Below are 23,573 nucleotides of genomic sequence, written 5' to 3' on the forward strand. Positions count from 1 at the left end.
TAAGGCTAACTGAAGGAAGGGAGATCATTGTGCATCCTTGAGGGAGGTACTGGACCCTGCCCCATTGTCTCATAGCTTTGTTGGGAGCAGCTTTATTTCACTGTTCACTTCCCACCACGATGTTCTACCTCTTGACAGACCCAAAGCAATGGAGCTGTGTGATCATGGGGCTATGATGCTGAAACCATTAGTTAAATCATCCCACGGCAAAGTTGATGATGTTAGTCATGCTGTCACAATCAGAAAACTGACCAGCTTGTCTGTGTCTGCCAGGTAGTTGAGTCTGAGAATCAGAACACTGACAAAGTGATGCAGGCTTGCTCTGCCCTCAGCGAAGAGCCACATCATTAAATCACTATTGTTTACATTTTCAAATATTACTCATTCTGTGAACAGTTTCCCTGTCTTAGGTGAAAGAGAAAATTCTCAGGAAATTCTATCTAGTCCATTCTCATGACCCCCAAAACTGAAAGCCCTAATTTAGTTTAAGCATTTCTAAATTTAAAAACTGATCAGATACTCTTAGCAGTGGCATCAGAGCCTGTCATCAAGGCTTGGGCTGGCTTTTGGGAACCTATTCCTCATTGTGGGCTGCCTTGCCCAGCCTCAGCACAAAGGTAGGGGCTTAGTCCTATCTCAACTTGATATGCTGTGCTTTCTTGACACCCATGGGAGGCCTGCCCCATTCTGAACAGAAACAAAGGAGAAGTGGATGGAGGGAGGGGCAGAGGGGCAGCAGCATGGGGGAGGAGGGAAAAGGAGAGGAGGGAGGGGAAACTGATCAGGATGTAAAATAAATGAAAAAAATTTAATTGATAAAAAAGAAAAAGAAAATGTCCAGAGAGGTAAAGAATTGACTACAATATTAAGCACATTCATCAGCTCACCCCTCTTCATTGTGTATCTCATGCATGATCCACAAATGGCATTGAAAGATTTAGAATAGGGGTCTAAGCCATGATCTTCCTATAATAATTAATTTTGTAACTGCAATTATAGGAAGCAAAGTAAGACAACCACAATAAAATAGTATATAAACTTCATTCCTACCTGAAAACATTTTAGGCCACTGAGTCAAGAGAACAGGAAGGCCACAGGAAGTTCTGTATTTCCGGATGTTAAAGTTTTGCAAACATGTTATAGGAAAAGCACATAGTGCCAACAAAATTGCTAAAAGAAAAGAAAAAATGTGAGGCCTAAGCAGCCCAAGGGGCCTTCAAAGGGAGGCTTGCGAAGGATATTTGCAGGAACAGATAGATACAAGGGATAAACCTGGTTTTATGTTTCTATTTACATATTAATTGTAATTCAACTATGGCATAATTAGAGAGGCTCAAAACAAGGCTGTAAAAAACATGAATTGCATAAACAATAAGTATTGGGCTTTTGAGGATTATTCCAAAGTTGACTTGAAACACTGTCACAGTCCCTGTCTCTTGATTTTATTCATGCACAGTTTCCATTTTAATGATTGATTTATTATTGCTCATAAATTGAAATGAAGCTACTTTTGGCAGTAATACTCTTTCAGTTCATTATAAATACTCATGGAAAAATATTTCTTGAGGGCTTTAGTCATTGCAGTTAGTTTTTTTCTTTTCTTTTCTTTTTCAAACCAGGCAGCAGATTAAACTAAATCTCTATCACAGATTATTGAAAATTGTTTGTTTTCTACATGGAAATTAGAAGAGCGTCAGGTTAAATTTAAATTGATATCTTGTCTTCTTCAGAGGCTTCAAATAGAAAAAAATGAAAGATTTAGAACTTCAGACACCAGTGCAACCCTACAATGGTTTTAAAACTAGAATGTTACTTACATATTACATGAATTCTGAAATAATATCAAGTTAGTCCAGTGACTTGATTCCAAGTGAATTTATTTATTAATAGGAGTCACTATGCCATGTCAGCTAGTTTTAAACCATAAAAATGTGCAATTATTTGAAATATTAATTAATACAATCGAATTAAGCATAAAAAATCTATAGAAATCTCAGTGTGTTATAAATCATATGAACTCAACATGAGCATGGTGACTATTGACTAGTTGGTTGTGAGGTTTGGATTAGTAGGCCATCTTTAGGTTTGAGTCAGTAGGACATCTATTCCTAAGAACCATAGAATAGGTGAGGAAGGATCTCACTGGTTTTTAACCTTTTCCCTGTTCCTTTTGTATAATGAATTTTTGTTGTTTTCAACCCTCATTCTCCTCTCTAAACACCCCATTGCTCCCACAGAAACACTTTTCCCCCCAAAGCCCCATTCTGTACTTCCATGTCCTCTCCTTATATGTGACCCACTGAGTTTAATTAGAGGAGTATCTTGCAGGAGTGTGGTTGGGAGGTTATTTACTTGAGTAAAGGCATTTTTTTAGTGCTGCATCACTGAAGAAAATGACATCTCCTCCCACACCACTCTGAATCACAAAACAGGACCTCATGGACCCCCGCTTCTTGATATAGTGTTGATGGACTAATAATGTCCACGGTTTGTGCAGTTAGCCACAGCTTCTGTGAGTTCAAGTGTGCAAGGACTCTGTCCTGTCCAGAAGGTACATTATTTATTGTGGCTCTCCCACATCCTCTGCTTCTTCCGTTATCTCCCCCATCAATGTTCTCTGAGCTTTAAAGTGGGTGATATAGCTGCCCCATTTTTTAAAAGTAATCATTACTTTTTCTTTCCCACATGTGCTGTTTTGTGTTTGTTTGTTTGTTTGTTTGTTTGTTTGTTTTTTCCGACTTGACACAAACCTAGACGTATCTTGGAAGAGGAACTTAAAATTGAGTAAATGCCTTCCTAAAGTTGACCTGCATGTTCACTGTGGCTGGATCCACTGCTGGGCAGGTGGTCCTGGATGGTCCAAGAGAGAAAGCTGACCAAGCCATAGAGAGCACACCCATGAGCAGTGTTTCCCCACGGCTTCTGATTTGTTTCCGGTTTCTGGGTTTCTACCATGAACTGACTTCCCTCAGTAATGGACTGTGATATGCAAGTGTAAGCCACATAAACCCTTTCCTCTCCATGGTGCTTTTGGTGATGGTGTTTACCACAGTAATAGAAACCCAAACTAAGACAGTGATTTTATTTTTTATTGTGTACATTTTTCATCATGGTTTCATTTTTCATTTTATTTATTTTTTTAACCATTCCTTCTACTGTATGTCTTTTCCTTCAAAAATATGTCAATATTGTAAAGTGTCCTGTACATAATAACAATATTAAGTACACATGGTAGCTACAGGACATTATTTTAGGAGCTGACAGAGCCAATGGCACATTAATGGAAAATAGTCACTAGGCAGCAATTTTGAAAGTGACGATACAGTCTGGAAGCATTCTGTTCTCCTCCAATAACAACACTACTGTGTTCACTCAATAGAACATCCACTGCAACAGGTTGATCCTCACTCTGTCCTGGACCCTATGAGAAGTTCGATTAAGTCTAAGGATTCCTTCTCAGGATATTTCTAACTATACATAATAAAATGTACAATTACTATAGAAACCAACTATAAAATATGTATTGATCAAAATATAAAACATGAAAATTTGTATTGTGATCATATATATTACTTATATACCACATATAAACTTTTAAAATTGAAATATTATATAATCTGATCTATTTTTGTTAACATATATTACTAATTTCAGCATAGTGATTAGATTAAGTTTTCAGATATTTATACAATTGCAATGAACTGAAACTAAGTACAGAGATGAAACTCTGGGGTCTTATTAGTGACAAAGTCATCATGTATGTCTGATTATATAAGATCACTTGGTCAGAGTTTTGATTAAAGTTGTATTCAAGGAAATGCAACATCTAAACTAAAGAGGGATAGTAACAGAGATATGACTGTGGTTTATTTTTCATCTACAGTTGAGTGGCTCCATTCTGTTCACTGACCTTGTAATAACAGCTCTTACCATAGGAACCAGAAGTCCTATTATTTCACATTTCAGTTTGTATCATTGCTCCCAGAGCCAGAAGTTTCCATACCTATGGAATATCAAACCATCTAGATGTATTTTAGCTGTTCTTAAATCAAACAAAATCTTCCTCCCCAAAAAAGTATTTGAATTCTCTTCAATAGTGTTTCAGGAAAATGTGATCCTCATCTCTCAGGGGTTCTTTAACAAAAATAGTTTCTTAGTATCCTAGGGGATTGCACGTGCGCAGACACACACACACACACACAACAACAACAACAACAACAACAACAACAACAGCATCAAAAACACTTATGCTAAGTTACAACACTCTTTAAACCCAGACATTTAAACAAGTAGACATCAATGGAATCTCTTACCTACATAGCTGTTGGACAATTACCAGATCATTTGTGTATATGTATATGTATATGTATATGTATATGTATATGTATATATATATGTGTGTGTGTGTGTGTGTGTGAGACAGAGCTTTATTCATAAAGACTCAACAATACAGAAAATAGAAAATGTACAAATGTGGTGTGCTAAATCTCTTAACTCTCTGCATGTTTAGACAGAAGATTTAATTATTGTAAACCTCGATGTAGAGATGGACAGAGAATGTGGCATACATAGAGAATCTGTTATAGAATCTAGAAGAGGACATTTAAAGATCACTTATGGTTATTGATCTCATCAGTGTTATTACTCCTGATTACTTCTGCCTCAGGCGTCCATTCTTTTTTATGATCCTCGCAGTTTAGGGAAAAAAAATTCCTTTTGAAGATATTAAGGACCCATATTTATTCATATTTTCTATCTACTTGATATTTTATAGGAAATATAGTTAGTATTTACAGCCATGCAATTTTTTAATAAAATATAGTAATATCTGTAATAATGACAATCACAAATTTCTCCTCCTATTTAAATATATAAAGAATTTTATGAATCAAATGTGGGTAGTGAGATTTGGAGAGATGATGGCAAAATGTTATGATTCTTCTCCATAAAATTGTGTGTGGGGTCATTATTGAAAATGCTTAAAAATGTACTATACAAAGTAGCTGTGCAATAAACTATAGGAAAAGTAAATCTGTATTGTTTTTTAGATGATGGGAGAAGGAGGTACCCCTTTTGTCTTTTTTAGATAAATAAGATACCTGTCAACTGACAAAATATTGGGGAATAAATCAGCAATTTATTAATAAAACAATTCTGAAATTCTCAACTTCTTATCAAGTGGAAAAAAAGATGTTCTTGGGATGAGAGTGTGAAGACAAAAAATCATTTCAGGAAGGGACAAAATACATTTAGATGGAGTAATTGTGCCTTTCACTGCCCCCCTTCAGAGCCTAATGTAGCCAGAGTTTTCCTGCCTTGCCCACAGTCAGGACAAATCTTTGTCACCTGCCAGTCCCACAGCCGCTCAGACCCAACCAAATAAACACAGAGACTTATATTGCATACAAACTGTATGGCTGTGGCAGGCTTCTTGCTAACTGTTCTTATAGCTTAAATTAATCTATTTCCATAAATCTATACCTTGCCACGTGGCTGGTGGCTTACCAGCGTCTTCACATGCTGCTGGTCATGGCGGCAGCTGGCAGTGTCTCTCTGCCTCAGCCTTCCACTTCCCAGAACTCTCCTCTCTCCTTGTCCCACCTACTTCCTGCCTGGCCACTGGCCAATCAGTGTTTTATTTATTGACCAATCAGAGCAATTTGACATACAGACCATCCCACAGCAGCCTAACATTAAGATTAAGCCCCACTGATAAAAGTAATATTCAACTATACATTGTGAAGATATTTATTAGAATATTTTGACATTTAGAGTCAAAACCAATGACGCACAAGGGAGTAAGTATACTGGTGTGGTTTTTCACTCATGCTTCTGGAGGAGACTCTAAAACAAGCCACATCTCAAACAGATCACATGGAAGTAGCTAGAGAACCATGGTGAGGCTCCCAGGAATATGCAGTTCTTTGGAACTCTAAGGCAGCCCCCAGATGCCAGAGCTGCAGTCTGTGCCAGCAGTGAGATGGGCCAGCAGTAAGAGTGGCAGTTAGTGGATGTTGGTAAGGTCTTCTCACACATGCTTACCACTCTACCCAGTTCCAGGCCCATCACAGAAAGTACACGGGAGACAACAAGGATAAACCCCAGAAGAACTAAGAGTCTGGGAGCACAAGTCTTCATATGAGCTCATGCTAATGACAGAGCTGGAAAAAGTCTTTGAACTTGTGTTTCCAGTCCTGAGGTCACCTCCAATGGTGTAAAAGTGACTAGAGTTAAAATAGCAAAGTTTTTCTAAATGAATTTCAAAGTACACCATCAATATCTCAGATTAGGGGATGATCCTTTGGAATAGACAAAAATAATAATTTAAAAGTGTCACAAACTAAACCAAACTAAACTGAAGGACTAAAGAGGCATCTTAGGTAGAGAGCTTGTTTGGAAACCCCAGGCATGTCAAAACCTGGCATGTTGATACATGCTTGTTACCACAGTTCTTGAAAGGTGGAGGCAGGAAGATCAGAAGTTCATGATCACCCTCAGCTACACAGTGAGTTTAAGGGCAGCTTGAACTACATCAAACTCTGTCTTAAAAAACAAAAGCAAAAGTTGGGAACTGGAGTCACATTCTCATAACTATATGGGGTGGTCAGAAATGCAGTATGAATTTGTGAATACTGTCTTGTAAAATATACACAAACACTATCAATCTGCTCCAGAGTATTTTAACAGGATAGAGTCTTATAAGACATTTAAGACATCATCAGATGTTACTTGACAGATACAAACAAGAAAATCATCACAAATCTTTAGCTTGAACTCATTTTGAAATATTTAATAAGTAAAAATGTATTTCATGTATTGACATATGTATGTGTATGAGTAACAGATTCATGTGTTGTACATTTTTTATAGTGTATATATCATATATTCATGTTGTTTACTAATTCACTTAAATTTAAAAATGTATTCACTTCCTGGGGAAATGAGACCAACATTATATTTAGTTGGGTATGGGAAACATTTTTTCTTAAACATATATTTCCATAACATTTTAATTTAATCAGTCTTTCAAAGTTGTATCAAGTATGAATAATTCTTCTATATGTAGGTTTTCCTTATTTCTATTTTTCAGTGAAGTTGTACTGAAGTGGAAAACAAAGCTTCTATGTTGTGCAAAACATTTTCATAGAAAAAAATATAACACATTCAAATGTTTAAAAAATTAGTCCAATAGTTAAAGAAAGATATAAAAAGAACCAAATGCTTTATATTCTAGCCTTGCTATTCTCCCTATTAATTTCCATTCAACATATTTTCTACAAGGTGTTTCTTTTAATAACTTCCAAATTCACAAATAAGTTACATTCCTTGTCATTATTCTATTTCAAAAATGAAGCACTGGTCATGGTTCGTATACTTAGGTCTTTAACGACACGTCTACAAGCTCATCATTCCATCAACAGGGTATATGACTAGTTTGAATTAGCCTGTCATTCATTTTCTCAAAACCTTTGCTGGGCTTCTTGTCTTACTGCCCTACCATGCTCACCACCTCTTCCACCCTAACAGTTAAACCCATCAGTACCCCAACTCTTCCCCTCTATTCCTCTTCTGTGTTTTACCTACAATTACTTTTAATGCTTTTTGTCAGTTCTTTGAGTTAATAATTATGGTTATAAAACAGTGTAAATTAATCTTTATATTTTGAATACAGCTATTACTTCTTGCGATTTGAAAATCAATGTACAATCACTGATATTATTTGATGGAACATCAAATATTAACAGGAAATGTGTATAATTGGCATATGTTACTTATTTTTTTTCTTATTCTTATGGAGTCAGCAGAGCCTGGTACATTCAGTAGAGGCAGGTCCAAGCCTCTCCCACTTCCTCAAGGCTGTGTGAGGTGTCCCACCAAGGTAGTGGGCTCCAAAAAGCCAGCTCATGCACCAGGGATGTATCCTGATCCTACTGCCAGGGGACCCCTTAAGCAGATCAAGCCACACAACTGTCTCAGAGGGGAGGGAGGAAGGAAGAAGGGGATCTGTGATTCGTATGTAAAATGGTTTAAAATTTTCTTTTTCTTTTTTTTTTTTTTTTTTTTGGTTTTGAGACAGGGTTTCTCTGTGTAGCTTTGCGCCTTTCCTGGAACTCACTTGGTAGCCCAGGCTGGCCTTGAACTCACTGAGATCTGCCTGGCTCTGCCTCCCGAGTGCTGGGATCAAAGGCGTGAGCCACCACCGCCCGGCCTAAAAATTTCTTTAAAAAAAAAAAAAAAAAAAAAAAAACACTCCCAGAGAAAAGCTCATATCCTAGGTGAATTCAGATTCATTCAAGTTGACACTAAAGACTAACTGGCATGATTTCTATATGACACATGAGAAGATAAATAAATTCTTAAGAGTGAGAAATGAATAAACCAAAGAAAGTAACTGTCCCTCTGTATTAAGAGGATATTTGAGTGCTGTTTATACAAGTAAATGGACCTGTATTTATGTGTGTATATGTGTGCATGTGCATCTATGTGTGTGTGTGTGTGTGGTCTAGACCTTCAAAGCATATCCCTTTTATGGTCTCCATATTAAAAAAAAAAAAAAAAAAAAAAAAAAAAAAAAAAAAAAAAAAAAAAACATGGTAAACTAGCCCTAGTGATTTACTCCTTTGTGTGTTTTTACGTTGTGAAGAGAGGCAGAGTTTCACTCAATACTACAGGCTGGCCTAGAACCACTAAGTGTCCAAGGGTGGGCTTGAAGTCCAGGCAGCACTCTTAGCCTCCCACATGCTGGGATTACAAGGTGTGAATCACCATACCCTGTTCATTTTTCTTTTTGCTGTTAGCATCCTCTCGTTGACAGTGCCTTCCAAGTTTCAAAGCAAGTTCAAACTCATAATCAGACTTGCTTTTACAAAAGCCCATAAAGTCTGAAGTTGAAGAGTCATGATTCTCTGTCTTCAGAAGAGAAAATTGAAACTCTGAGCTCTAATAGAACTTGCTGCAGGTCACAGGAAAAAAAAAACTGGCATTAATCACAGGGTATTCATAGAGAACTTTAAAGGTTAATGAGTGAATTCACAAACTACCTTAAGAATGTTTTGTCTACAAATGTATTTGGAAGTAAATGAAAATACACTTTAAGAAACTATCAGCTAAACACTTCTACAAACATGCCCAGTGGGACTCAAAACTTTTCTAAAATAATATTATGTTATTCCTCCATTAGGTTGTTTCCATCCTATGATCAGAATAATTTCTTATAATTTGAAGAGAATAATATCCTTTGAAAGTGAACTAAGTTATGATCTAAAGAAAACATTAAAAAAACAAGTGTTTATTATTATTATTATTCTATAGCCATATAAAATGTATTGTGTAAAAAGTAAATTTTACAATGAGGCAATCTCCTTAGGAAATGCTACAATAAACCCAATTTTCTTTTAGGAGAACTTTCAGTGTTTTAAATCTCATTTTCTTTAATTTTTTTTTTATAACACAGCTCAGGAGATTGGTGACAAAAAACAACATAATGAATTTTGAGGCTGCATAATTTATGACTTCATACTCACAGCGACAGTTTTAACCTCCACTCATATTTACATTTGCCCTCTATTTCCCAGATTCAAATGGTCTTTCGGAGGAGATTGGTTTCATGCGGAGACAGGATAGTAATCAGAAATTTCTATCTTACTCACAATAAATCAGAGCCATTTCTGTCCACATTTGTGGCCACCATTGAAATAAAATGCACCTCTCACTGGGAGATGCCTGTGGCTATTAACTGCTTGAGTTTTGATTTCCAATAAAGACACATTTTCAATTTGTTTAATGTTTCTAAATAGGGGTGTGGTTTCCTGGTATATTAAAACAGTTGTACCACTAAAATCCTTTCTACTTCATAAAATATGGGTTGTATATAATTGTACAGCAAGACTTTATGATACAGAAGTAATAAAATGATAAAAAAGTATATATATATATTATCTAGAAAATATATTTATTAACACTATCTATTTTAGTTCACAGTATTTTTTTTATTTTTTATTACTAAGAAATTTTCTATTGATTTTACATACCAACCACAGATCTCCCCCCCTCCTCTCTCTTCCCTCCCCTCAGCCTTCGTCCCCAACATCCCTCCCCTTCCCACCTCCTCCAAGTCAAGCTCTCCCATGGGGAGTCAGCAGAGCCTGGTACATTCAGTTGAGGTGGGTCCAAGCCCTTCTCCCCTGCACCAAAGCTGTGCAAGTTGTCACACCTTAGGCACATGGCTCCAAAAGGCCCACTCATGGAATACTACTCAGCAGAGAAAAACAATGGCATCATGAGGTTTGCAGGCAAATGGATGGATCTAGAAAAAAATCATTCTGAGTGAGGTAACCCAAACTCAGAAAGACAAACATGGTATGTACTCACTCATAGGAGCATACTAGATGTAAAGCAGGGATGACTGGACTGCTACTCACAACTCCGTGGAGGCTACCTAGAGAGCAGAACCCTGGGAAAGACACAGAAGAACAAGGAATAAGAGACCATGGTAAATGGAGACCACATGAGAATAGGAAGAAGTAGGGTGCTAGAGAGGTCCACAGAAATCCACAAGGATACCTCCACAATAGACTACTGGCAATGGTCAAGAGACAGCCCAAACTGATCTACTCTGGTGATAGGATGGTCAAATACTCGAATTGTAGTGCTAGAAACCTCATCCAATGACTGAGGGAAATGGATGCAGAGATCCATGGCCAGGCCCGAGGTGTAGCTCCGGGAGTCCAATTGGCAAGAAAGAGGAGGGTTTGTATGAGCGAGAATTGTTGAGACCAAGGTTGAAAAAAACACAGGGACAAATAGCCAAATGAATGGAAACACATGAACTATGAACCAATAGCTGAGGAGCCCCCAACTGGTTCCGGCCCTCTGGATATGTGAGACAGCTGATTAGCTTGAACTGTTTGGGAGGTACCCAGGCAGTGGGACTGGGACCTGTCCTTAGTGTATGAGCTGGCTGTTTGGAACCTGGGGCTTATACAGGGACACTTGGCTGAGCCTGTGAGGAGGAGACTGGACCTGCCTGGACTGAATCTACCTAATTGAACTCAATCCTCAGGGGAGTCTTTGCCATGGAGGAGATGGGAATGGGGGGTGGGCTGGGGGGAAGGTGAGGGGGTGGGAGGGGGGATAACAAGCGAATCTGTGGCTGATATGTAAAATTAAATTAAAATAAAAAAATCTGATTTTTAAAATATATTCTGTTTAATAAAAATCTGTGAAAGGAAAAGCCAGGTTATGCTATGACAAAAACAAAACAAAATACAACTTGGAAGATGTGTTTTTATCTGTTGTTCCATATTAGGATAACCTCCCTTATGAATTCTGAGACTAAGTCACCAAGTAAGCCAACTTAAGTTTAAATACAACACAAAAGGCAAGAGGTATGTTGTGAGTGAGCAATTCAGTGTTGTAAAAGTGTGGCTATTTTCATGGGTGGAATTAAATGTTTCCTGTGTCACATGATTTTAGCATGATGTAGATTACTTCCTTTATTTTTTACTTACTCTAACGTACAGGGCAAGATTGCTGACTCAAGAAAAAGTCTTCTCAAATTTGATTAAATACATATATCCTTAAATACAGGAAGCTGAGGAAAATACATACAGAAATTTATGATGATAGTCATTACAATGAGACTTCTGGGCAAAGTAAGTAAAATTCTTGAAATCCATCAAAAAGGAATGATAAATTTGTCTCACAGAGAGATAAATTTTATTGAGATTTCATCTGAAATAATAAAGTCAGTAAGAAGCAGCAGGGGATTTTTCAAATGCATCAAGAAAAGACCTGGTTCTGTATCTAACAGAACTACTATTCAGAGAAAAAGGGGAGAAAGACATTCTCATATAAAAGAAACCCCCAAGTTCTTTTTGCTAGCACACATACACTTAAGGATGGATAAAGGAAGTTCTTAAAAAAACATAAAAGATGGAACAACAGACAAAGGCGATGAATGAGCAAGTACTACAGACTTTATTTCTCTTCTGAGTAATGTGTTTACTTTGCAAGGACATTGCATAAGGATATACCAAGCAATCTTCCAGAATCTCATCAGTGTCTTGAATGTTTACATGCCAAAGAATAGACATCAGTCATATAAGATATAAAAAGTTAAGATCTGAAATAAGTAATAGAAAAAAATCCCCAATATCATGGCTTTTCAGCATTGTTTTATTAGTTGAGAGAATTGTACTTGCAAAAACAAAAGTTAAGAGTAATTAATCTACATAATCAATCACAATACCTAACACACACACACACTGTTGTGTGTGAATTAATATTCATGTGATATCCACCAATGTAGACTGTGCCACAGAATATATAACCAACTAAGACATTTTTAAATCATTGAAATTTTAATTATATATTATATATTCTCTGAATGTAAGTAGAACACTGAATTTAATGACCCAAAAGAGACCAGATAAAGTTTTAAATACATGATAATTAGCCAACAGACTCCAGTAATCCATAGCACATACAAATCTCAAAGAATGTAGAGACATATAGGCTTGAATGAGGATATAAGTACTACATATGAACTTAATGAGTTGCACATAAAACAGTTCAGAGATAGCAATTTATGGAACTACATATGAACTCCATGAGATGCACATAAAACAGTTCAGAGATAGCAATTTATGGAACTAAAATGTAAACAATGAAAACACATACTGTGTTTATGTATTACATGCTGTAAGATTAATGTCCAATCTCCTCAGAATGATGTAAAAGATCAAAATGGTTCCTATATAATCCCAAGCATTTATTTTGCAGACATTGACAAGAATATTGTAGTTTTTATGGAAATGCATAGGATTTTAAAACAATCTTGACAAAGAACACTGAAGTGTGAGAAATTACACTATCCAATACTGTGATTTATTCTACATCAATAGTAATCAGGATAATATAATATCATCACAAGTATTCACAGCAAGAAATAATGAGCAAAGAATGAAGAAAGAGACAAGCACATATCTCCATCTAACCTTATTTTTCTTCCAAAGTTACAAAAGAAATTCAAAGGAAAAAGGATAATCTTTTAAAATATTTTTTTTATTTTCCTTAAATTTTTATTTTTTGTGAAAAACTTTCACTATATATAACTCAGTCTGATCTGGAAGTTGCTATGTAGACCATGATGGCCTCAAACTTTTGCCACTTTAGTTGTCCTAGTCTCCTGAGTCCTGGAACTGTAAGCAAGAACCATTATATCTTTCCTAAAACTATTTTTCAAGACACCAAGCTTGAGAAAAATGTTTGTGCTCTAAGCTTAGTATCTGGTAGATATGGGCAATTATTTTGTGCTAATAAAAACTTTAAAAAGTGCTTAAGTTGAGGGGCAGCTAGAGCCCCTGGCACTGGATTGTTCATTATGCATTATGTATATAAGAAATTACCCTACTATATTTTAAAATATGCATATTTCAAAGGGTAAACTATTCACAGAAGAAAATTTATGTAAAAAATTGTAATTCTGATTAATAAAATCAAACAATGAAGTTTGTTTTTAAAATCCTACTTAAACAAGAAATTGTATAGTTGGTATAAATTGTATGTTATTAAAAAGTAATAAATTGGTTCTCCTACAAATCAAGACCCTCAGCTGCTCATTAGCCCATTTGAAGGAATTGAACCTTTTATTTACTCAACAACCCAGCTCACCAAGAAGAAATGAAATGCTGATGGATAGAGCAATCCGATACCTGCATCACCAAACATCCTCAGTGTTTGTAGAGGCTAATACATTATTCTAGGTTACATATGTATGTATCATGTTTTTATATTATTTTGTTACTTATATATGATTTTGATATATTACTTAGTTTTATGTATTACTAAAAATGTATTTCGTTTTTCTGAAGCATCACACACACACACACACACACACACACACACACACACACAGATCTAGCATGTATTAAAGTTACGAGCATTGTGGAGTTTCAGTGAAAAAATGTTTATCACACCTTTTAACTAGAGAGAATTCAAGTTTCATTTGCTTTTTCCTGGGCTGTTGACAATAGCTGAGACCTCTAGTCATGTTTTCCATCCTAAAAAAAAGAACTTGTTCCTAAAGGTCCCTTGCAATTTACAGATGTGTGAAAAATTCAGAGTTGGCCAGAGGTGTGGTGTGTATGCAGACTTAGGCCTCACTAGCTGGGATCACTTCCTTATCCTTTAGAGGTTTTTATCTTAAATTCTATTCTCTGATTACTCAATCCTAATATGTACAATTTCTGCCCAAGCTGTAGCTGACCCTCACAGTGAAATCCAGGAAATTCCAGGAAAGACTCTCAATGTGGCCTTAGTCTCCTTTTAATAGAAAATAAAATATATGCTGATGTTAGTTTTCCCTCCCCCAACTCCTCCCACATCCTCCCCACCTTCGGACACACCCAAATTCATGTCCTCTCTCTCTCTGTGTAGCATTGAAAAACAAACAAAGGAATAAAAATAAACAAGCCAGAATAAAAAAGAAAAGAAACACACAGACACACAGACACACACACACACACACACACACACCATGCACACACACACACACACACTTCATGATAACACAACAACAATGAACTTTCTGTCCAGCATCAAATTCTTTCCTCTCTCCTTTGCCCCTCTCTTTCTCTCTCTCTCTTGTTCTTCCCTCCCCCTCCCCTTCCCTCCTCCTGCCTTTTTTTTCTTTCTTTCTTTCTTTCTCTCTCTCTCTCTTTCTTTCTTTCTTTCTTTCTTTCTTTCTTTCTTTCTTTCTTTCTTTCTTTCTTTCTCTCTTCTCTCTCTCTCTCTCTCTCTCTCTCTCTCTCTCTCTCCTCTTTTCCTTTTTTTCTCTCTTAAGTTATTTTATTTTGTCTCTAATGCATGCAAACTCTATAATTTTTACTTGAAGGCTGTCAATTCAGGGTACTCTACCAGTCTTACTTGAACTCAAGGTGGATATTTCAGAAATCTGAGTTAATATTTTTTTCTGGAAAAGCTTGTAGTATTGATCATGGCTTTCTTCTCTTTTATCTTAGGATTCCTGACACTGCTTTTCCCAGGGATAGCTAATACCTTGAGAGGCAAGAAGTTCACCTAAAGGCACAACTTTGAAGTGGAAATTTACCTACATAGAGCCCACACACTGCTAAACACCTTTTCTGCAGAATTTTCATTTTAGGGTATGGTTTTCCTGTCTAAAGTCTCCCAAGGCCAAACAGCAGAACCATGGATACAGCAGACCTGCCAGAGGCTGCTAACATTATTTCACTAAGAAAACTCTTAAAATTGCTCACATGCCCCATCTGTTTGCTTTCATATAAATCACAAAAAGCCTCTTGTCCATGTTTCCTCTCATTTATGCTGCTTTCTGAACAACCCTACCACTTAGCCATGTAGCCCTACACCATATGCCTTCCCTCTTATTTTGGTGGAATCTTAGACGGTAAAGAATTATTTGGTGACAATCATTTCAAGTCTGCATATTTTGTGTCTTACTGGGCTAGCACAAATCACATGTACCCTTAAAATACTTTTCCTAAAATACCAGGAAACCTACAGACTTACATTTTCCTCAGATATTTCTTAAACTACTTAAGCTTTGGAAACTGTGGCAGGTATGAACTGGTAAGAAGACACTGATTTTTGAAGTAAATTTTAAAGGGGTTAATCTGTTAAAAATGCCAGAACAAAAAGCAAGTATAGAAGAGAGAATGAAAGCCACGGTCTCTTGTAGGGTATTCACCATTGATCTATTGGGTTTAAGCAACAGAAGTCTTTATTAACTGACTGGTGACTATACTGGGTATTTGGTAACCCAGTATTGCCCCAAGAGTTTCTCAGAGTGAGATTTTCAGTACTTAAAAAAAAAAAAACACTCTGGGTTTGTATATTTTAGTTAACAAGAACAGGTAGCTAGAAGTTTGGCTATAGAAGCTCAAAAGGAAGGTTAGTACAGTTAAAGACTTTTCCACAACCATGAACTTGGATAAATTAAGTCGCTGTTTTGGTTTTAGCTGATGATACTGTTTACATACTGAGTTTTATGACCTGAGTGGTACTTCCACGAAGGAGTCAGTTCCACTAAGGTCTGGAGGCTTACTAAGGTCTGGGACCTGGTTGTAATCCTCACAAGGTGAGTGCAGTATAATGGAGGGGGTTGAGAGATAGAGAATATGATTCAGGTCCCTTTATGATAGATGTTATTCAAGAAGGTGGAATTTTCCTGGTTGTTTATGGCGAAAGAATGAAAATTCTAATATGAGAAATGACATAATTAGAACCTATCTAGATCATTTTTTTCTTTCTTCTTAATATTTTATGCTGTCATCCTGATAACTAACCAAACAATACCATTCCCTGTATCTTTCCCAAACTTGAAGGAAAGTGGGGGTGTTGCACATGGCTTTGAGCACAATCAGGTGTGAAATGACATAGCACAAATTATTGTATTGAATTCTTTTTAAGGCATGGCATGAATAGAATTTAAAATGAGCTAAGCAAAATTGATTGAAATGAACTCTAGCTTAAGAAAAATCACTATGTAGAAATATGTGCTTTTAAATAAGAAGTAGGGGGCAAACAATCAATAATCAGTCAAGTGGAATTTGGATGTCAGATAAAAGCCAAGCTAGCTCATGCAACAAGCCCAGGACCTGGCACCAATGCACAGCTGCCTCCCAAACAGATCAAGCCAAATGGCTTGCATGAGTTGGCTGTTTGAATCCTGGGACTTATGCAGGGACACTTGGCTCGGTCTGGGAGGGGGGAATGGACCTGCCTGGACTGAGTCTACCAGGTCAATCCCGGTCCTCGGGGGAGACCTTGATCTGGAGGAGGTGGGAATGGGGGGTGGGCTGGGGGGAGGGGTGGTCAAGAGGGGGAGAACAGGGGAATCTGTGGCTATTATGTTGAACTGAATGGTGTTGTAAAATAATAATAATAAAAAAAAATCCCAAAGACAAAAAAAAAAAAAAAAAAAAGCCAAACTAGGATGATCGTGGCGAAGACATGCCTGGTGGGCAATTGGGAAATGATAGATGCCTGTGATATTGACTCTACCACAGAAAACACACAACAATATTTGCAAGGAGAAAAGTAAAAATGAACATTTTGTTTCTTTCCTACAAACTACATGACTAAAATAGTTGTTTTCTTATTTATTATGATAAGCTTTGTCATAAGGATGTAGAGAAAATTAAATTGCAACAAGTTAGGTTAATGTTTTGGCACATAACCAAAGGGAAGACTTTTGAATTAAAATGGTCCCTGCAACAAAATACTTTGATGTTATTCACATGAAATCTGGGTGCATAGGAAATCACAGGAACAGGGAGTGCTGAGACTCATCAATCCCAAGCCTTGCTATAGTACCATAGCTGCATGTCCTTGATCCTATTCATCATGCCAGAGCTAATGTCTTTAAGTCTTGCCTTTGAGTCTGTTTATTTCTTAGAATTTGCTGTAGGAAATATTAATCTACCAATGAAATCAAAGATTCCTCCAGGGCAGTGACATTTCTGCTGTACTTATTACTATATGCTCAGTGCTTGGCATAAGTTAGGTTTCAATACACCACTGGTGTTTGTACAGATGAGGGAGCGAGGAAATACATGTTGTGCAAACATACAAGTAAAGAAAAATAACTCATTTAACATTTTCTATCTGGTGGACTTCTCTGACTATTGATCATTACTGCACGGATTATAATTAAATTCACAAACAAACACCATAAATCTGGTGTTGTTGATATGTGAAATTGTTGAGGTTTGAGGTATTTATTTTATCTTGGATGCTTTCAATGGAAACCTTAGCCTCAAATTTAGGTGAAATTGTTGAGGTTTTGAGGTATGTGAGCAAAATGACAGAAAGCTGCAGGTTCAGGATTTGAGGTGAGCTAGCTGTGTCCCCCTAAACCACATCTTCAGTTCCAGGTACAAACAAGGCAATGTGTGTGGTGGTATTGTGTTCCCCAAAATATCGTGTGCCTTAATAAACTTATCTGGGGTCAGAGAACAGAAAAGCCACTAGATAGGCAGTGATAGCACACGCCTTTAATCCTAGCATTCCAGAGACAGAAATCCCTCTGGATCTCTGTGAGTTCAAGGCCACATTGGAAACAGCCAAGCATGGTGACACACGCCTTTAATCCCAGAAAGCCAGCCTTTAATCCCAGGGAGTGGTGGTAGAAAGCAGAAAGATATATAAGGCGTGAGGACCAGAAACTAGCAGCATTTGGCTGGTTAAGCATGTGGCTGGTTAAGCTTCAGGCTTTCGAGCAGCAGTTCAGCTGAGATTCATTCTGGATGAGGACACAGAAGCTTCCAGTCTGAGGAAACAGGACCAGCTAAGGAATTGGCCAGGTGAGGTTAGCTGTGGCTTGTTCTGTCTCTCTGATCTACCAGCATTGACCCCAATAACTGGCCTCGGGTTTGATTTTATTAATAAGAACTTTTAATATTTCTGCTCCTAATGTGAACAATGATTTCAAAAGCATATGAATTAGCTGCTGACTTTGAATGTTTTACTTAACCTAAAATTTCAGTTTATGACTCAGTATCTCAACTACCCAGTAAAGTAATATCATAGCCATTATTTTATGTAGTTAAGAAATGAGATAAACAACACAAGTACAGTTTTGTGTGTGTGTGTGTGTGTGTGTGTGTGTGTGTGTGTGCTTATGAAGGTGCATGTGCCTGTGTCTGCATGAATGCAGAAGTCAAAGGTTGACATTAGTTGTCTTCCATGTTCACTCTCCATCTTATGTTTTCAGGCTGGATCTAGTACTTGAATCCGAATCTCACAAACTTGACTAGTCTACCTAGCCAGCTTGCCCTCTGGATCCTCAGTCTCTACCTCCCATGTGCTAGGATTATAGGTGAATAGCCAGACTAGCTTGGTATTTACGTGTGCCCTAGGGAATCTCACTCACTCCTCTTGTTTGTATGGCAAACACTGTACCCTTTCATATATTGTCTTCCTCCTTATAAGTAAAGTTTTCTTTTAACATGATGGGTATTAGTAATAACATTAATACAGTGGTAATAGCAATGTTATCAACCAATCCCAACCTTCCAGCTAGGAAGCAAAGCCCAATTTTCAGTGAAAGAAGCAATATTTTTAACTAATGAATGATCTTTCCAGCTCCAGGAATTTCTTTATTTTATCTTGGATGCTTTCAATGGAACCCCTACACTCATATAAGCTAAAAGTAGGTTCTAAATTTCATCTTCACCCTCAGCAATTTACAATTGTATGCTTGTTACTGGGTTTTAATTATAAAGTGAAAAGGCAAAATATTAGTATTCTCCCCCAAATCATAGTCTTTTTTTCAACTTTCCAGACAAGGGATATATTTTAAAATGGCGGGTGATTGGCTTTACAGCTATGCAGAGATGGGCAGTTAATGGAAAAATGGCCCAGAAATCCCCATTTGCAATTTTGTCTGAGGTTTGGAGACCCTTCACTTTATTGCAATTAGATAACCTTTTCTTGTTATTTTGTTGATTTTTTTTTCATCCACTGAGGCTAATGTGGTCCAAGTGGGGGTATTCAGAATGTTTGGATTTAAATGCTCTTTTTTTGACACCCACCCCATTAGTCTTTAAATAATCCCCAGAGAAGAGTAAATTTCCCAAATATAACACTAATATTAGATTTTAGGGTCTCATCTTCTTAGACCACCAGAATCATTAAAAGAACAGCTCCCAAAAGACCACAGATGTAAGGGATCCTCTATGTGAAAAGTCAGTTGAAAAACAGGGGTCATCCATGTGACTAGAATACTCCAGATGCTCACAGAGAATCCAATATTTAATATACATGTGCTAACCAATGGACTGTCAACACCTAAAATGTGTGTGTGTGTGTGTGGGTGTGCTACTACACATGTAGTTTTTATGAGAATTATTTTAAATTGTGCTCTAATGAAGGTTACATGATATAGACTCATAAAATATTCATTTTGGCAGGCAGAAATGAAGGCTATACATGATGACAGTACCTATGGCAAGCATGGGGAGGTGACTTTTGAGATTTAAGCAACTGGGTAACATTCTCCTGATGACTTTTTCTGTGGGAAACTGCTATGCTCACCAGTGGAAAGGGAAATTGAGATAGAGACAACGAAATGGCATTGTACTCCTGTAACTCATAATAGCAGAGAAAGAGGCCGAGAGCTAATCACGTATCTTCATTGGGGGGGTGCTTCTATATTAAATTAATTTAAATAGAGCATGCACTCTTGATTGACAGAATGAACTACTCCTTAGCTGTGGTGACTGTGAGTAAGCTCCACTTCGAAATATACTTTAGACCATTGTGACTACACTTAGTATAGCTCCATAACAGATATATCTATAGTTATCAGAGTCTATGTGTATTTAAGGAGTAGGTGAATAACTCTAAGTAAGGGAGAGAAGTGACAGGCTAATGGAACCAGGCAAACAGGACAGACCATCCTGCATGATCAGTTCCTGTCCATTTGAACTTGAACACTTCTGCTTTCACCAATGCTCAGGAGCATACTTACACAGAGATCGCTTCCTTCATCTAAAAGAATGATCCCTCCTCTTGCTACATTTTCTAAATGTTTTAGTTCATAACACGGAAGTGTTTGATGTAAGCACTGCTATTAATTTTTTACAATGATAAAAAGAATGTGTATTCCATATTGAAAAAAAAAATAGGAGTTACACTCAAAGACAAAATGCTTTAGCTGACATTGATTCTCAGGTTGGCTCTTTACCAATGTTTGAACAGGCATTAATTTAATCGGAGCTAAAATCTGCCAGTAGCAAGGACTCTGCAGCTTGGGAAATTGAGCCTTCTGCTACTCTCATTTTTAAACACACCATTTAGAATTTAAGGAATTCATATGACTTTTTTAGAGATAAGAATTATTTTTTCGTATCACAAATTATTTTAACTACAGAACATTCCCCTAAAATGCAATCATTCTCCAGTCTTATCTCTTTTTTAAAATTTTTTTATTCATCTTACATACCAACAACAGATCCCTCTCTCATCCCTCTTTAAGCTCCCTCCTCTTTGCTCCCACCTCATTCCCTCCTCCAACAAGGTAAGTCCTCCCATGGGGTGACAGCTAAGCCTGGTACATTCAGTTGAAGTAGAACCAAGTCCCTCCTGCATTATCAGGAATGAGCAAGATGTCCAACCATAGGTAATGGGATTCAGAAATCCTGCTCAAGCACCAGGGATAGATCCTGATCACACTGTCGGGGGCCCCTCAAACAGACCCAGCTACAGAACTCTCATATGCAGAGGATCTAGTCCAGTCCCATGCAGGTTCCACAGCTGGCGGTCTAAAGGTTGTGAGTTCCTTTGAGCTTGGTTCAGTTGTCTCTATAGATTTCCCCATCATGATCTTTTTTTCCCTTTTATTTTATTTTACAATACCATTCAGTTCTACATATCAGCCACGAATTCCCTTGTTCTCTCCCCTCCTGCCCCCTCCCCTTCCCTCCAGCCCACCTCCCATTCCCACCTACTCCAGGACAAAGCTTCCCCCGAGGACTGAGATCAACCTGGTAGACTCAGTCCAGGAAGGTCCAGTCCCCTCCTCCCAGACTGAGCCAATCGTTTCTGCATCAGGTTTCAAAGAGCCAACTCATGCAATGAGCCCAGGACGCAGTCCCACTGCCTGGATGTCTCCCAAATAGATCAAGCCAATCAACTGTCTCACCTATTCAGAGGGCCTGATCCAGTTGGGGGCCCCCCAGCCTTTGGTTCATAGTTCATGTGTTTCCATTCGTTTGGCTATTTGTCCCTGTGCTTTATCCAATCTTGGTTTCAACAATTCTCGCTCATATAAACCCTCCTCTTTCTCGCTAATTAGACTCCCAGAGCTCCACCCAGGGTCTGCATCCAGATCCCTCAGTCGTTGGATGGGATTTCTAGCACGACTATTAGGGTGTTTGGCCATCCCATCACCAGAGTAGGTCGGTTCTGGCTGTCTCTCGACCATTGCCAGCACTCTATGTGGGGGTATCTTTGTGGATTTCTGTGGGCCTCTCTAGCACTTTGTTTCTTCCTTTTCTCATGTGGTCTTCATTTACCATGGTCTCCTATTCCTTGTTCTCCCTCTTTGTTCTTGATCCAGCTGGGATCTCCCGTTCCCACAGGCTCTCTTTCCCTTGACCCTCACCCTTCATTTCTCCCACTCATGTCCATGCTTTTCATGTAGATCTCAGCCATTTCTCTGTCATTGGGCGATCCACGTGTCTTTCTTGGGGTCCTGTTTTCCAGTTAGCCTCCCTGGTGATGTGAGTAGCAGTCCAGTCATCCTTGTTCCACATCTAGTATCCTCCTCTAGATACTAGATGTTCCATATCTAGTATCCAAACCTCATGATGTCATTGTTTTTCTCTGCTGAGTAGTATTCCATTGTGTATATGTGTCACAATTTATTTATCCATTCTTCAGTTGAAGGGCATCTAGGTTGTTTCCAGGTTCTGTCTATTACAAACAATGCTGATATGAACATAGCTGAGCAAGTGCTCTTGTAGAATGATTGAGCATTCCTTGGGTATATGCCCAAGAGTGGTATAGCTGGATCTTGGGGGAGATTGATCCCCAATTTTCTAAGAAAGGGCCATATTGATGAACAAAATGGTTGTACAAGCTTGCATTCCCACCAGCAGTGGAGGAGAGTTCCCCTAGTTCCACATCCTCTCCAGCATAAGGTGTCTTCAGTGTTTTTGATCTTAGCCATTCTGACAGGTGTAAGGTGGTAACTCAGAGTTGTTTTGATTTGCATTTTCTTGATGATTAGGGATGTTGAGCAATTCCTTAAATGTCTTTCAGCCATTTGAGTTTCCTCTGTTGAGAATTCTGTTTAGTTCTATAGTGCAGTTCTTTTTTTTTTTTTTTTTTTTTTTTTTTGGTTTTTCGAGACAGGGTTTCTCTGTGTAGCTTTGTGCCTTTCCTGGAGCTCACTTGGTAGCCCAGGCTGGCCTCGAACTCACAGAGATCCGCCTGGCTCTGCCTCCCGAGTGCTGGGATTAAAGGCGTGCGCCACCAACGCCCGGCTATAGTGCAGTTCTTAATTGGACTGTTGGTCGTTTTGATGTCTAATTTCTTGAGTTCCTTATATACTCTGGATATCAGTCCTCTGTCAGATATAGGGTTGGTAAAGACCTTTTCCCATTCTGTAGGCTGTCCCTTTGCCTTGTTGACCATATCCTTTGCTCTGCAAAAGCTTCTCAGCTTCAAGCAGTCCCATTGATTGATTGTTTCTCTCAGTGTCTGTGCTACTGGTGTTATATTTAGGAAGTGATATCCTATGCCAATGCATTCAAGACTACTTCCTACTTTCTCTTCTAGCAGGTTCAGGGTAGCTGGATTTATGTTGAGGTCCTTGATCCACTTGGACTTAAGTTTTGTGCACGGTGACAGATATGGATCTATTTGAAGCCTTCTACACGTTGATATCCAGTTATGCCAACACTGTTTGTTGAAGATGCTTTCTTTTTTCCATTGTACACTTTTGGCTTCTTTGTCAAAAATTGTATGTTGAGTATTATTCTTTCCAGGTCTGTGAAGAATAGTGTTGGTATTTTGATAGGGAT

Source organism: Peromyscus leucopus, chromosome 5 (genome assembly GCF_004664715.2).
Source record: "Peromyscus leucopus breed LL Stock chromosome 5, UCI_PerLeu_2.1, whole genome shotgun sequence".
Taxonomy (NCBI): domain Eukaryota; kingdom Metazoa; phylum Chordata; class Mammalia; order Rodentia; family Cricetidae; genus Peromyscus; species Peromyscus leucopus.